The sequence below is a fragment of the Perna viridis genome, chromosome 7 (genome assembly GCF_037379345.1).
Source record: "Perna viridis isolate PV_CMFRI_1.1 ecotype Kerala chromosome 7, ASM3737934v1, whole genome shotgun sequence".
Taxonomy (NCBI): domain Eukaryota; kingdom Metazoa; phylum Mollusca; class Bivalvia; order Mytilida; family Mytilidae; genus Perna; species Perna viridis.
The window spans coordinates 44,352,532-44,368,196 of record NC_142451.1 but is presented as its reverse complement, the minus strand read 5'-3'; the positions used below and the strand labels follow the sequence as shown (position 1 = coordinate 44,368,196).

The following is a 15,665-nucleotide window of genomic DNA, read 5'->3' as shown; positions in this document are numbered from 1 at the left end:
CTCAGTTGCTCTGTGGGCAGAGCGCCTAGCCCCCGGCTAGGTTTCTGAGCACTATTTAGTCGCCTTATACGACAAGCTTAGCGCTGCTGCAGGCCTACTCTTTTGACACCCGGACCTGCACGGGGCGAGGTTGTCAGGCTATAATACGGAAAACCTGACCGCAAACCATAGTGGTGCACTGTGTTGGGAAAGATGCCACGTTCCTCGCACGTTAAAGAACCCTACTGTGGTATTCTCCCGGAGTAGGAACCACAGGGCTTCGACACAGGAGGCTAAATTGCCCGACCCTACCCACCTCTCCCTATTTCCAGGGGCAATCAAAATTTGTCGACCCCATTGTCCCACCCCTTTTTAATTTCATCATTATTTCATGTTCATTTCATCATCAATTTCATGTTCATCGTCTGAATATAGCTGAAATATTGCTGCTCGGACGTTAAACCCCATCAAACAAACAAACAAACGGTAATTTTCCTTTTATCCGTCATTGGTATGCGACCAGACGTATTATCAAGCTCCAAAACAAGTGCTGAATTAACTCTAGACGCTGCAGCCAACCCTCTTAGAAAATTCAAGAATCTTGCAAAGTCGGGAAAAGTAAATGATTTCATGCGACATTTTCCGATTTTAAACGTTTGATTTGAATAATATCCGAGAATTTCGAAAGGCCTGTCTGCAGCGGCTAGTAAGAGAGGAAGCGAATGCCTGCCGCTACGCGGAGCTTGACGAACTATGTTTGCATGGTGCCGATTTGTTGATTCAGGATTATTATTACGTTATTATTTACTTACACCACCACCCATACAAAATCACAAAATTTCGGTAGTCGGTACACAGTATTAACGACTAAATGATATTGACCCGGCTGATTGATTCCATTTAGTAAAATCACACAAATTGTAATAGGTACATTAAAACCGATAGATGCATATTGATCAGAAACTGATCGCAGTACTTTTCTACAATATTGGAGCCCCGTGCAGGTCCGGGTGTTAAAAGAATAGGCCTGCAGCAGCGCTAAGCTTGTCGTAAAAGGCGACTAAATAGTGCTCAGAAACCTAGCCGGGGCTAGGCGCTCTGCCCACAGAGCAACTGGGATGTGTGCCCCAGGTGGTGGAATGGGGTACCCCTGGCATGTTACATGCTGGGGTTGTCAGGCTATAATACGGAAAACCTGACCACAAACCATAGTGGTGCACCGTGTTGGGAAATGCTTTAACGTTCCTCGCACGTTAAAGAACCCTGCTGTGGTATTCGATAGGAGTAGGAACCTTTGCGCTCCGCCACAGGAGGCTAAATTGCCCTACCTTACCCATCCCCCTTGTTCTAGTGGCAATCAAAATTTGTCGACCCTATTATCCTTGTGACCCATCCTTTTTTTTTTCTTCATTTCATGTTCATTTTATCATCCATTTCATGTTCATTGTCTGAATATAGCTGAAATATTGCTGCTCGGACGTTAAACCCCAACAAACAAACAAACAAACAAACAATATTGGATCGAAAACATCGAGGTCTCCCGTGTTACGCGAATTTGTTGTCTCGCCTGAATATTACTAATATTGATGTTCGGGCGTTATACCCCAACAAACAAACGAATTTGTTGTCTAAATTAAACAGTGTCAGTTGATCATTACAACTTTTAAACTGTAAGTCGAAGAAACGTAGGACCTCCGTCATTGATATAAGATAATAATTCCAATCTAATTAGCATATGCCTTTTTCGTGCACTACGATTGGTTGTTTACCTTTTACGACCTCAGCAATGACAGTTTTTACAACAGTGTAAATCCCATGTACATATCGTAAACAACATGTCTACCATCGCTTTGGCAAGATAGAGCCGATTAGATTCTTTCAACAGTATTTTCTGCTTTATTCCATTCATTTTCGGTATTCTCTATTCAAAACAACAATTTTAGAAAGAATACAGTTGACACTTTGAATATTAAAAATGACAACTATCTCACGTTGTTGAATACCACAATTTGCAATGTCGATTTCGGGTGTCAATTTCATTGAATGAGAGCCTACACGAAAAAACTATTGATATATTTAGGATTATATAGTTAATGATTGGAGTTATAAGGATTAAACACGGTTTTTTCAGAATTTATGGACGTGTAACCATGTGACCATTCATTCCCAAATTTACTTGTTTTGTTAGTGAATAGTCCGATTTTACACACCCATAAATTATGGAAAAACATGTTTAATCCTATAATGTGTCGTGTAATCACACGACAGTATTCAATAAAATGTCTTATTCGGCGTCATATAATCACTATATAGCCTGAGTAGCATGTTTTTTTAAAGTGTGCACCATGGGCACTGGGGTTATTTCAAAAAGACCGAAAAATATGTAATTCATTAAAATTTAATTTAAATACCATATTTCAACGAGTAAATCATTAAAAAAATTATGACGTCACAGTCATTACAAAATTTGGTCTATGAAATGTTAAACGATTTTTTTTTTCTTTGTCCAATCAGAAAACCGTGCCACTCTTAAAATTGAATTATAAATCGGTATCTAATGATTTCGTGCATGAAGGTTACTGTGAAATTCAAGGATAACCGCCTATTTTAGACATTCTAAAACACGAATATGTCATCTGAGCAGTCAAGTTGGGTTAAGGAAATCTATTTTAGCTTTTGTGACAGCTTTTAAATGTAAAAGAAACAAAATTATGGACTAAAAAAAAAGTATAAACATTATTATAATGAGACTATCTAGTCTGCAAATTTGTAACCAGATTCAATCGAGCTATAGATGTAACTCAAATTGAATTAACTTTAATCAATATTTATTATAGATAGTTCTTTGAACCTGAATTGCTTATTTATTGTGAGGTAATCATAGTTTTCACGCAATATTTAAGTAAAAGTCTTGATAAAAACCAGACAGGAGATGATTCATGCATATAAAAAAAACCACCAAAGTCAGTTTTATTTCTTGTTCAGAAACGTTATAGATCACATAACTAGTCTTAGTTTTTCATTTGGGGGTTGCGCTTTTGAGATAAAATTTATATAGATTGTACATGAAATTAGCACTTTGCAAGAGTTATCGTTCTTGATTTGATTTGGTTGATTTTAGTGGGAGCTTAAAATGTAGTTTGTTTTTTTTTTTCAAAAGTACAGATGTAAATACAAAAAGGACTATTGTCAGATGAAAACATAGCATATGTAGACCAAAAACGGATCGTCTGATCCATGAGTTTTGCTACACCATGAATCAGCCCCGAGCAGGTCCGGGTGTCAAAAGAATAGGCCTGCAGCAGCGCTAAGCTTGTCGTATAAGGCGACTAAATAGTGCTCAGAAACCTAGCCGGGGGCTAGGCGCTCTGCCCACAGAGCAACTGGGATGTGTGCCCCAGGTGGTGGAATGGGGTACCCCTGGCGTGTTACATGCTGGGGTTGTCAGGCTATAATACGGAAAACCTGACCGCAAACCATAGTGGTGCACCGTGTTGGGAAAGATGCCACGTTCCTCGCACGTTAAAGAATCCTGCTGTGGTATTCGATAGGAGTAGGAACCTTTGCGCTCCGCCACAGGAGGCTAAATTGCCCGAACTTACCCATCCCCCCTTTTTCCAGTGGCAATCAAAAATTTGTCGACCCTATTATCCTTGTGACCCATCCTTTTTGTTTCATTTCATGTTCATTTTGTCATCCATTTCATGTTCATTGTCTGAATATAGCTGAAATATTGCTGCTCGGACGTTAAACCCCAACAAACAAACAAACAAACACCATGAATCACTTTACCATAGGCAGTGTCTGAATTTTATATTGACTGGTACTTAAACATTTGGACTTGATCACATGGATAAAAGTCTCATAAAGAGTATATTAATAAAGCTTTAGGTAGATTTGACGATAAAAATCAATTAAAATTACATAATAGAAGTCTTTGATGAACCTACTTCTTTCATTATTTATAATGATTCATTTTCAGATCACCTTAAGTGTAAGGATAGATTTTTTTTGTCTTTTTAATAGAAATAATGTAATCCGTTGGGAGTCTTGGATTCTACTTCAATATGTACGATCAACCAGAGGCGATGATTAACAGCAAAGCTAAGACTTTCTAGGCTAGAACATTGAATTTAAAAAAAAAAGCAGTAACATATTTATGATTGCTTGCGAGTTGTTCCATTATTCTTGTGTTTTTGGTAGTTTCATCTGTTGTTTTGGTCTTTTTAACTTGTCTTATAAAGAAAATGTTTTTTTCTCCGACTCAGATTATTTTATTTATACGCTGTGTACATATTATCTAATTATTGTATGATACTTAAAAAATTAGCTATTGATTACTTTGCATGAAATTACAGTAGTTGTGTAATCGTGCAAGCCTTTTGATCGCATCACTTCTGAAAAAAAGACAAATGCGCTTATCGATTAACTTATACAAAAAATACAAAAAGTACGCAACTAATTGAAAAAGTTAAAGGGTATTTTACTGAAGATCTAAGAAACTAATTTCTTTACAACGAACATTGTGATTTTAAGCACTCGACAAGATATTTCCCTTATCTGCCAGGATTGTTTGGTTATTTGGCAACACCCCTTCAGCTTATACACGTGTTTCTTGACGGACGTGTTTAGTATATGGTACATACGCAAACGGTTTATCGTCTTTCCAAGTGTAGGGAAAGCGCTTTGAAACATGCATTACGATTTGATGTCAATCTTGTCGGACATAATGTGTTTTTGTGTCATTCCTTCTTTGGTTTGTATTGATTTGTTTTCGTTATTCTCATACAGTGTAAATAAAAACATGCAAAAATTTTCACCCGCAAAAAAATCATTCCCTATTCCCCATTTCCCACAATTCCCCGCCCTCCTCCATGAAAATCCCAATTCCTAATGGAATTCCCATTTCATTTCACTGGAACAAGGGAAATTACATTTATATTTTGTTTATTTCTTAAACTTTTAGAATTATATTTTAGATTAATAAAAAAGATTTTGAACTAATTAAATACTTTAAAACCAATTTCACAATCTTTCCTCGATTTAAATTCTGATTCTCCAATTCAAAATTACAATTTCCCTTGCTTCATTCCTCTTCTCTTATTTACCATAAAATGGGAAAGGATTTTTCACAAAAGTACTTACTCTTAGCACGATATCCATTTTATTCCTTGGTCTTCTAAATTTGTGCAAAATGTTGTTTAAACCAAAATAATTACCTTAATTTGTTATAAACTTCTTAAATCAAAATAAATAGTTTACTTTGTTTTCAGTAACTTCTTATTTTTAGATTCTAAAGTTGGTGCCAGTGTTAGATTGGTATAACAAAAATAGCTCTAAAATACCGGTAAAGATAATGAATCTGGAATGTTTACTGATTTTACTACAAGTAGATAATATAAAAAAAGAAGAATGTAGCTTAAATTTTGAAAATGTTTTCCTGAAAGTAAAATAATTTCAAAGAAATGTGTCTTATCAAGATCTTGGGTTAGTAGTACAATTCTTGAATCGGGAAAGTATTGGGTATCAGTCTCTGTAAGAATCAGGCAATGGGTGAAACAAAGTATGAGAAAAATAACATTTTGAAAGCACAATGGAAGATGTTTACAAAATGCTGGAATTTTTTTTAATCGAAAACATATTTGTGTGGTGGACGTGTTTTTCAACAAACGGTCGGCATTCCAATGGGAACAAATTGTGCTCCTTTACTTGCTGACCTATTCCTCCACTCTTATTAGGCTGACTTTATAGCTGATCTGATCGGAAAGAAACAATATTGTTTGGCTATATCCTTCAATCTCAGTTTCCGCTATATAGATGACGTATTATCTGTAAACAATCCTAATTTCGGGTTTTTGATACATCGCATCTACCCAAAAGAACTAGAGATAAAGGATACTACAGACACTGTGAAGTCAGTCTCATATCTTGACCTACACTTAGAAATCGAAACTTTTCATTCAGAATTGTCAACTTGCCTTTCATCTGTGGCAACATCCCTTCGGCACCTGCGTATGGAGTGTTCATATCACAACTCATACGTTATGCCAGAGCTTGCCAAAACTACGCAGACTTTTTGTATTGCGCTAGAACTCTAATAGATTGGCTTCTGGAACAGGGTTATGTTGCTGCAAGATTGAAGTCATCACTACAGAAGTTTTATGGTCGTCATCATGAACTCGTGGACCGTTATGGTGTATCCATCTGCATCATGAAAACTGATTTATGCAACGGGTCATAGTTTTCCTTTCCTCGTTTGTCTACCCCAGACAACTCGGCGGGTGTTTCTAGAAAAGCAGAGGACGCTTACAATACCGGTGCACCTTGTCCATGCTCCCAGTTTTTAGTGGAGTCCGAGTTGCTTTTGTTACTTTGTATGTATGATTTTAGTTACTTTATGTTCTTTGTAGTGTATGTCTGTTTTCCATATCTGGTCTTTGTACCTGGATTACATTCTTTTGATTACCGCTATAACCTTGGTTCCCTTGATTACTCTTTGAATATTTCATTGAAAAAAGACAAGATTTTCCATATCATTCAGATAAATTGAGTTACAGTTTCATTGAAATGCACTGAAAATGAACATCCCAAGGGCAGATAACTCTGTAAAAAAACCTCATTTTTCCAACACGCTATTTAAATGGTTTTTAACAAATCGAGGTATTTTCAAATAGAAAAATAATCGTTGAGTGAGATTGATGGGTATTTGACATGTATGTTTCTGCTTTTTCCCCCATTTTGCCTGATTCTTACACATTTTTAAGACTTACACTTAACAAACAAAAAATCGTTTCTCTTGGTGTTCTATATCAATTATTCTCTAGGATGGCGTTATTTTTTTTCTCATTTCAAAGGAATTAATTAGTAAGATTCTAATAAGAGAGAACGCATATTCCTCGGGCAAAAATGTAGAACTAATTATTTTTAGAGAGGTAGAGAGAAATTTAATAGTGACACAATATAACCACTACATCAAGTCCACTTATTGTTCCAATTCAATCTGGCATCCCAATTAAATAAGAAGACAAAACTTTTTTTAACCATATTAGATTTTCGTGATTTCGTTATTTAGTATTATTTAATATAAAATCTGAGACAAAGAAGGTAAACTGAGTCAAGCCAGCAGTTAGTGAAAAGAAAGTGATCTTTCAAAGCTAGTGAAATCTTTTTAAAAATACTTAATAGTTCTACACAAAAGTCACATAATACCCTTAGTGGACACCGCTTGATAAACGAAAACCAAATTAGCAAAAGGGATCTGAAGAACTGGTAAGATAAAATAAAAATTAAACATGTAAGTCTTTTTTGCTTACAAAAGTAAATTTTCTTTGGAGCACTAAAATTAAACTTTGGCTCTGTATATCTAAAGAATTTAAATGTTACATATTTCAATGCTTCGAATAATATTGCCAAGAAGACTTTCTATAAACCAATAAGAAATAAAGTTAATTGTCTATCCACAAAAGATAATATATATTAGTTTGAAAATGAATAGACATTAGGAAGGCAATAACACGAGAATTACAACTTAGGTGTGTCAGGTTGGTATCACTTCTTATATGAGTTTGTAAGTACTGGTCTTATTAAGAGTAATCAAGGGAACCAAGGTTATAGCGGTAATCAAAAGAATGCAATCCAGGGACAAATACCAGACGTGGAAAACAGACATACACAACAAAGAATATAAAGTAACTAAAATCATACATACAAAGTAACAAAAACAAATGAGCAACTCGGACTCCACTAAAAACTGGGAGCATGGACCAGGTGCACCGGTAGGGTAAGCGTCCTCTGTTTTTCTAGAAACATCCGCCGAGTTGCTCATAAAAAGTCAAGTCCGGGGTAGACAAACGAGGAAAGGAAAACTATGACCCGTTTTTGCGTATATGTAGGTTTCCATTCAAAATAGACCCGTGCAGGTCCGGGTGTCAAAAGAATAGGTCCACAGCAGCGCTAAGCTTGTCGTAAAAGTCGACTAAATAGTGCTCAGAAACCTAGCCGGGGCTAGGCGCTCTGCCCACAGAGCAACTGGGATGTGTGCCTCAGGTGGTGGAATGGGGTACCCCTGGCATGTTACATGCTGGAGTTGTCAGGCTATAATACGGAAAACCTGACCGCAAACCATAGTGGTGCACCGTGTTGGGAAAGATGCCACGTTCCTCGCACGTTAAAGAACCCTGCTGTGGTATTCGATAGGAGTAGGAACCTTTGCGCTCCGCCACAGGAGGCTAAATTTCCCGACCTTACCCATCCCCCCTTTTTCTAGTGGCAATCAAAATTTGTCGACCCTATTATCCTTGTGACCCATCCTTTTTTTTATCATTTCATGTTCATTTTATCATCCATTTCATGTTCATCGTCCTAATATAGCTGAAATATTGCTGCTCGGACGTTAAACCCCAACAAACAAACAAACATCATTATTCATTTTGAATTAACCGTTTTCTTTTCAAAGTGGGTATTTCCGAGCGCTGTAAAAATTGTGCTTATTCAAATTAAAGATTACAAAACATGTTCCGATATTAAAGACGTGACAAAATACACCTACTTTGATACATATTCTGTCGATATTCTAAAAATAATTCGCTAAACTTGGGAGAGATGATGTTGATACCAGGTGTTAATATAAGATATAGACCCACTCGCATAGTCATCTTCTACAGTTCCGACGCAAAAATAGCTTTTTATCTCAAGATTAAAGTGGCGAACGAAAACAGAAGTAGACAAATCAACAGACATAAAAGAAATCATTGTAATGAAAACGATACGCTGATTAATGGCTTTTCACAGTTTTCCGAGTAACTGACTTTCAATCAAGTAATCCACGCATTAATACAGTATAATTCGCAATGTGAATGACAAAACATCATGATGGATAAACTGAGTGCAAAGTATGGTAAAGAAAGTACTATAAAAGTTTAAGATGGTGAAGTAAGTACACGATGAAAAGATTTTACTGATTAAAAGGGACAATAACAAACCCGTGATAAATGTGTTTATCTGTCTTGTATGTTTGAATGTGAGTTTTCAGTTGATACAACGCGTTTTAGAATGTACACATTATTGTTCAGCGTTAGCTCATCGACACTTTTGATGTCTTCATAGAATAATCTTTTGACCAACATTATTTGAAAATATATTACTTTCTCAGAAAGGAGCTCATTTTACCCGAAATTGGGAAAATTTTGATGAAATGTCTTTCCCGTTCCCCTGTTTAAATACGATTACCGAAATCTCCTGTGTAGATGGTATATTTTCTTACGCCTCAGCTAGACTCAGCACAAAACCCGGCATATTTATGCAAATTAAGAAGTCATGCCCTGCGATATGTACGTTTCATATCTTAAATAACAGTGCATATAAGCTAGAGGAAGTATACTTGGGTAGTAAATCAGGAAGCGGGTATATGTTTGCGAAGGAGATGACGTGAAAGATTGTACTATCAAACATATTCCTTTTACTGATCTATCTAATATCTATCTCACACCAACATTTCGGATTGCTATAGAAACTTTAATGTCTATTGTCAATTTCTTCCCCACAAATAATCTTTTGGGAAATCAGACTGAATGTCATATTGTGACACATAGATTTTGTGACGACATCGCTAGAACTAATAATAAATATTTTTTTGAAATGAGAGATATTTTACTGTAATGATTGATAACTTTGGATAAGCAAAATGGTCTTCAAGGACGAAACTAAAATTAGCATTTAATCTGTGATAATCTGTAAAGTGAATTTCGATTTTGACTGAGAATCATAAAGGGCGCCATACTTCACAAGACCCAATGCTGCTATTGTTCAACTATAAATTTGATTTCGATCGAATTCTGATTCCATAGCATTGTAACCGACAACACACAACTTCAGATAAATAGATAGCCTAATGAAATAGTACACTGCACTATCATACCAGTCACTGAAATGGATTTCATTGTCTCAAAATGGAAAACCAATTTGTTTCGGTGAAATTAGCTTTAGTCAAAATCGTCTAGACATCGAATTCTATGATGTTACTACTGAACGGAAAATTAAATGAACAATATAGATTTGCTTCATTTAATTTATACATCAGACTGGTAGAAATTTCCAATCAACATTTCGAAGCCACATAAGAAATTGAAAAGAAAAATCATTTTTAGTCGAAGTTTATCAAAAGCTGTACACACTGAAATGGAAACTTTATAGCTTCTTTTTTTTCGAAGGTTGAATTTCAATTTTTAATGAAAGCTTTTGGTTTAGTTTTTTTTTTGTTAGATTGTTTGCATATTTTGTTTTGTTTGTTTGTTGTTTTTTTTTTTATTTAATGAAAGGTATTCAACCACACTTAACCAATTACATAAAAAATCATGTATTTATTCATACGTTTGTGTACGTACAAATAGACATTTATAGACAACAAACAAACGGACAGACAGACAGACAGTAGCGTTGTCTAAAACAATATGCCTGTATAAGACAAAAACAACCATTGAAGTATGAATTTAGTACTTGACTGACAAACAGCTTCAGAATACACAGTTCTATAAGACTGAGGTATCGAATTATAGATACAAAGAAGTGATATTTCCGACTTTGTAAGGGGCCTGTGTAGAAAGTTACCCCAGATTTCTAGTTATCAGTTAACTGTATTTAGATAGTCAATTAAATCGTCCGGAATGGTATAATTTAATCTATTGGCTGTTATATTAGAAACACTCGGAGATCAAGTAGTAATATAATTATAGGATTTAAGTCTTTCTAGGCATTAACAAGCAATAATGAGGGGTGCCAAGAGAGGAATCTGCTAATTATGCACCCGTTTGATATTTATAGCTGGTAATTTGACACTTGACAAGAAAGGTGAAAAAGATTGTAATTTGAACAATTCGTTCTTAGATCGCATTGTAATAATTTGAACTTTGAACTCGAACTTATATGTACACATAAAATTGGAGAATCCCAAAAAGTATTAATACATTGAAAATGGTCTTTTGTTTGCAATAACTTCTAATTGCAAATGAGAAAGTCATCTGCCAAATACCAAGCAATGAATAATTAAATCACGGTCTCTGGTGATGGACAAACCACATATCATAAAGCAAGCTGTAAAAGGCCCCAAAATAAATGATGTAAAACTATTCATAAAAGACTAAAATCGACCTAATCTATAGAAAAACGTAAAACAAATAACAATGAACGTAAAAAACAACGACAACCACTCGACTACAGGTTTCTTACTTGGGACAGGCACATAAAGTATGTGGCGTGGTTAAACATGTTTGTGAGTGCTCAACCTTCGTCTTAACCTTGGAAGGTGGTGGGGTGAATACGACAATAAAAGGAACTATAAAAAAAAGTTGTCGAATTCTGATTTAACTCTGGAGATCGATACAGATTACAAACACCTTAACAAAGCAGACAAAAGTTAACAAGCTGTACCCACCTCCAAAGAGTACTCGCTGTCACTTTATCTTATAGAAAACTACTTTGGGTTCAAACACATCGTCAGGTTGGATTTTGATAATATTGCATTTCTAATTTTACAATTATTTCCTGATTTTTACAAATACTTGTGCTCAAAGATATATAGATATTCATCACCGTTCCACAGATTTTATCAAACACATAAATTGATTTTACAACTTCGTCTAATAAATATTTCACATGGCGTATCTGTATTTACTGATAAAAGATGAGATTTGAAAAAAAAACTTATAAAACATTGTATATATTGTACAAATTTTGTTGTAGTAACAATTTCAGGGTATTTGGTAATGAATCGACTAGAAAGAACCTGATACACCGTGCATGGCCATAAAAGGATTCTTTTAAATAAAAGGATCGCGAAAAAAGGACATTTTCGGAATATTTTAGGAAATAGAAATGATGACATTGAACATCATCAATGAATTATGGTACAGGAGAGGTAATTGAATGAAACCGATTCTTTCACGAAATATTGTAGTCTTTTTACATGTGGTTTATCCCAATGTAATTCTATTTTTTCTACAGGTTATCCAATTAAATATGCACAAAGGAAGGTCTGTCGGTCTCTTCGGAGTTTATGTCGATTTTATTCAACACGTTAACATCTTTAAATATTTTGTGTGTAATATTGAAATATTGCTGCTCGGACGTTAAACCCCAACAATCAATCAATCAATCAATCTTTAAATATTTTGTGTGTAATATTCTTTACTTGTAACTTATTTGCTTGGTGTTCTTATAGTGATATTTAAAAAAAATATGTCATAATAAAAAAAAACTTGGCAACGGATTCTTTATCATGAAGTCATTTTTGGCAACCCATTACTTTCGGATCATTTTGGCACCGGATGAGTAAAATGCCACATCATGAACTGACTATTAATACTTAATCATTTAATTCCGATACTTTGATCAAAGTTCACCTGTATCATTGTAGAGACGACGTGCTCTCTTGATTTACACGAAGTTCTTTTTATTATTGTGTACCATTTTCACGCGCTAAACGTGATATTGATAGCTTTTCATTTCCTATAGGTATACATGTATGTCCTTGGCAAGAAAGGTCTGCGTTTATGCACCGCGTAATATTGAATCTATCACATGAGCTATTGATACAAGAGACAATAATAATCGTATCGTATTTTAGGTTAATAAAACATAATAATCTTTATATTCCTACTTCTGATAAAGACGTATAGCAATTCATTAAAATATCACATACAAAAAATTCACATGGCATTTTTACCCGTAGCAATGCGCCATTTTGCGTAATATACAGGTTTGTTGTTGGTTGACATAGAACACAAATAAACGAACACAGAACTCTCCGATATTCTACATAACTGAACTACAAACTACCATTTTAACAAGGGCCTTTTAAAGTTTCTAAATTTTAAAGTCGAAATTCAATGTAACGAACTTAATGTCGAAATTATCTATCAAAACTTTCACAACTTGAGCAACCATCGTTGTAATCAATCCTTCCCTTAGATACGCATCTGTCATCTACATGTAGCTACAACTACATGTATTTATCAGTCTGTAAGCTATAATAACTCAGGTGCTACAAATTGTACAGTCAAACCTGTATTAACAGGCATCTGCATTCAGCAATAATTTGTTTGAAAAGACTATGATAAAACAAATTAAAACAAATTTTCTATGTATTGTATTCTACTTATGTAAACAAATAACCTGAATATAAAGATCTGTCTTATATTACCATGATGTTGCTCAACCTTGGGTCACAATAGACATTTAGATAAAAAGAGCAAATTATAGCGTGGAACTACTTTCTTTATCGCAATCACTCCCCTTTTTTGTAAATATTTGGATCCGTCCCTACATGACACGACTGCAGCTTGATCACGTAAGTAAGGATCTTGTGCAGCAATCTTAAAGTGTCCTTTTCTCGATTATGTTTACATTTTTGCTACAATTTCTTATATACATACGAAATCAATGTTAAAATAAGTTGTTGACAATTTCGTGTTTCAAGGGAGACATTTAAACTGCTAATTACATTATTTTTTTCTTCATCAGTACAATACTACGTTCACACCACAAATGATAATGTTTTCGTGGCAGACGGGCTCGATTTTGGATTGTGAAAAAACAACGAAAACAAATTCTGCCATGTTCCCACGGTAAAAAAATGATTAAATGAATGACCGGAAGGTTTCGTCGAACCACTGTCTGACATACTAGGGAAATATTTACAAACGAATGATTACAACATACACCCATTTTCTGGAAATGATCCGGAATGGTCCTGTATGCTATTTCTTTATGGCCATGCACAGTGTGACGTTGCAGTGTTCTAAAGGACACGGGATTCACTTAATTTAAAGACTTATTATTCATGTGTTATTATCATTATCAAAGGAATCCCCATCTGGTGGCAGGATAATTCGTTAAAAAAAACTTCACGTGAAAGCATCGTACACATGTATCAAACCTGCCTTAGCTACTAGAAAAGGAGAGGTAAAAAAACTAATTCGGGCTGAAATACATTCAATGATACTGCAAGTTTGCATTGTAATGAAAAAATATGGACTTTTTTCTTGGTGACCAAAACTTACTACTGCTTATATAAGGAAAAAGTGCGAGAAAATTTTCCCGCAATTTTTCTATTGTGCATTTCAACTAAAATTTGACCTTTCAATATCTTGAAAATGCAAATTTTACAAACACTTGGTTTATGCAATAAATTCTCTGCATTTATTGTCCTTCATGTGCCACACCTAAACATTTTGCCCGATTCTTAAACATGTTTGTTTGTTTGTTTGTTTGGGTTTAACGTCCGAGCAGCAATATTTCAGCTATATTCAGACAATGAACATGAAATTGATGATTAAATGAACATGAAATGATGATGAAATGAAAAAGGGATGGGCCACAAGGACAATGGGGTCGACAAATTTTGATTGCCACTGGAAATAGGGAGAGGTGGGTAGCGTCGGGCAATTTAGCCTCCTGTGGCGGAGCCCTATGGTTCCTACTCCGGGAAAATACCACAGTAAGGTTCTTTAACGTGCGAGGAACGTGGCATCTTTCCCAACACGGTGCACCACTATGGTTTGCGGTCAGATTTTCCGTATTATAGCCTGACAACCCCAGCATGTAACACGCCAGGGGTACCCCATTTCACCACCAGGGGCACACATCCCAGTTGCTCTATGGACAGAGCGCCCTATCCCCCGGCTAAGGTTCTGAGCACTATTTAGTCGCCTTTTACGACAAGCTTAGCGCTGCTGCAGGCCTATTCTTTTAACACCCGGACCTGCACGGGGCGATTCTTAAACAGAAAAGTGCTAAAATATATCACAAAAGCTGGTTAGTATGCCGAAATACATGTAAAAAACACTGATATTCCCCACAAAAAAAAACTTACTTGATCTAATTCTCCCATAGAAGCCTTTCATAACTCCCATAGAAACAGATTCCTTTCACGTGCAAGTTTTATTCATCTGAAACATTTTTATTTTTTTCTGCGCATTCCTCGAGAATTTTTTAATCATGCTAAAGGAACGGCATAGAAAATGATTCGGATTAGTTTTCTCCTGAATCCGTAAGTAGTTTGACTTTTACTTCAGTCCCTATTGTGTTAAAAATAACATTGAACAGTTCTGTCGATCATGCACAAAGTTCTTTAAAAAATATATATATATTAAAATCCGTTGTACCGATTCCTTTGGTGCTTTGTATCTTTATTCTTTTTTTAAACTACGAAATTCTTCTCAATTTGTAGATATATCTTTAATGCACTTAATTTCCTAAGGTATTTAAGGTAAACAGTCCCTTGGGTGTATCTAGAATGTATGACTTTCATCAAAGTTTTATCGCACAGAAAACACTTGATCGTATCAAACAATTTTCATCCCAATCAGCCGTTAATGAGATTTCCAAAAAAAAGTTTCAGAACTACAAACAGCTTTAATCTTCAAGGTTTTCCCCTATTAAACACATGCACTCTTTTGCGATAGGTAAGCTTTAACGATCGGTTTCACGTTCAAAATATTCATTGGTTGCTCAGTAGTTAAAATAATAGTCAAACTAGCCCGACAAGTAAATGACCTGAATTGTAGTTTTTGTTTAATGCTAGAAAATAACTTGTACCTTAAACTTATGCGCAACGATCATTTAGCTTATTTAAACATACTGGTCAATTCTCAAAAGATCAATTTGCTAATTTCATTTTTCAGGCCTGAACT

At 35.2% G+C, this 15,665-nt stretch overlaps 1 protein-coding gene across 2 annotated transcripts in view; it reads right to left on the bottom strand.

Moving 5' to 3' along the window:
* LOC148612865 (uncharacterized) overlaps nucleotides 1-15,426 on the bottom strand; it is a 44,968-nt gene extending 29,542 nt beyond the window's left edge. Inside the window, exon 1 of one of the 2 annotated variants that reach the window (XM_088594711.1) lies at nucleotides 14,846-15,426. The gene's annotated coding sequence lies outside the window, so the exon portion shown is untranslated. The remainder of the gene's footprint in view (nucleotides 1-14,845) is intronic. The other variant, XM_088594710.1, reaches the window with a different exon arrangement.
* Between the last annotated feature and the right edge of the window lie 239 nt (nucleotides 15,427-15,665).